This window comes from Temnothorax curvispinosus, unplaced genomic scaffold, assembly GCF_003070985.1.
Source record: "Temnothorax curvispinosus isolate PA1 unplaced genomic scaffold, ASM307098v1 QBEX01003639.1, whole genome shotgun sequence".
NCBI classification, from domain to species: Eukaryota; Metazoa; Arthropoda; class Insecta; order Hymenoptera; family Formicidae; genus Temnothorax; species Temnothorax curvispinosus.
The window spans coordinates 27,419-29,638 of record NW_020213419.1 but is presented as its reverse complement, the minus strand read 5'-3'; positions in this window follow the sequence as shown (position 1 = coordinate 29,638).

The following is a 2,220-nucleotide window of genomic DNA, read 5'->3' as shown; positions in this document are numbered from 1 at the left end:
TTTGGCCACGGCGCTGTTCCGGTCGACATGGAATGTCCCATATATATATATATATATATATATATATATACTTCTCACAAAAATTAAAGGAACACTAAATTTCTCTTATATATATACTATATAATATATATATATTTCTATATATATGTAAGATGATTTCTATTATTGAGCATTTTCCAAGAAAAAAACCAATGTGTTGCTCTGTAACAAGAGATTTTAATTTTATTTACTATGTTTTAACAATTTATGTACAATATTTACAATCTTACCTGTAACAAGAGAAACGACAATTAAAGTTTCTTTCTCCGTTACACCTCTAATTATTCTTTATTCAAACAATCTTTCTATCTCAATGATTTTGCAAGATACGCACACGTGCTTATCATTTTCTATCTCTTTCTCTATCTATCTCTCTTGATCAGTGTTACCGACTTCGGCCTACTACCAACTACTGTAGCGCGGCGAGTTCAAATGAAGAAAGTACCTTTCTTTAAATATATATAATAAATGACTCGAATCACTTTAAATGACGACATAAAAAGAAAATTTTTATATCCGTTTCAAAATGACTATAATATTTATATTTATATGCATTGTTTATATACTAGATTTTTCGCCCGCTCAAGTGAATATTTCACAAGATATTTCATATTTTATATTAAAAATATCATGATAAAATTTAAAAAATCTCAGAAAATTCTTAACGAAAGAGAGCTTTATTATAGTGTTTTGAAAATGTCTCGGCGAGGGCTATAAGAATATACAATAAAAAATACGGAGTCTCATTAAAAAATTTAAGGTGATCTTGTCATCCTGACCTTGAAAAGATCACTCAAGGTCAAGTCCATTCATCATGTGTCCCTCTCCAAACTATGCAACTTTTGTCTAAAACATTTTTCAATAAAATCATCGGTTGACGAGATAATCGACTGCATCATTTAAAACAAAACACCCTATATAATATTTTATTATTTTATTATACAAAATTTGTCAATGTCAGATCGACATTGATTCGACGTCAGGTCAACTATACCTAATCACTCAAAAAGTTCGTCGATTAACAGTGATTCTACCAATTCGATCAATTCAATTCAACCAGCTGTGTTAACCTCTTCGACATCAAATTAACGTTAAATCGATGTCACCTTTCTGACTGAGTGCAGCAACTGCACGCAAAGCCTGTTAATGAGCGAGAAAACGCACTCAATGTTTTTACGACTTACGCTTGTTTGCTCTTGCGTAACTTAGATGCGGTGTACATATAATTATAATAAAAATTAATTAATATTTTTATTACAAAGAATATACTTAACAATATTATGAAAAAATTAAGGAGCAAAAATGCGTAGACATCAATCAGATTTTGTTCTATCCAGCTCTGAGACTTCAGCGGCGTTGCTAAAGTTCCATTTGGATGGCGGACTGTGTATTCAATACTCCAAACAGCTAAATCTAATGGCAGTATTGGCCGATCCCGGAATTCGCTGGATAATTGTCTCATGTTTCTCGTATAACTGTACAAAAAAAGTTTTACTTTAATGATATAATAAAAAAATTACATTTTAATAAAGGAACGCATTTTAATTAAAGGAAAAACCAAATATATTACAAGACACATAAACAGAAAAGCCAATAAATTTTATAATTTATTATTTTATGAGCAATTGTTTTTACAGGAATTTGTAAATTGATTATACTATGTATATTAAACAGAGTTTAGACATTATCTGCAATGTAGCTATATTGTTAATATTTACTGCTGAAATAATAATTATCAAAACATAATCAAAATATGATACCTTTTATTGTAAAGTACTTCTCCAACTTAAACTAATGTGATGAACTTTTTAATCAACAATTTTGTTGCTTGTACATCATTTTTAAATAAAAAGCGAGTTGTTCTAATTGTAATAAAAATTACTTTCTTATTATAAAGAGATTATAATATGCATATAACTGTAATAACTAAAAACTGAAATTTTGTCTTATAATAGGTGCAAAAAAATATGAAATAAAATAAAATTGTTTAGACATTACTGCGAGGTAACTATATGAACCTAATATAACAAAAATTGATTTTTTTATATTATAGTTATTTTTAAAATGTATACTCCGTCCAATGAGAGACAGAGTAGGTTGGACAAAAACTCGTCCGCCTCGCGCAGGTCTCCGCCCACAGAACATCTATTTATATATACGGTACACCACGTTCTAGAGACT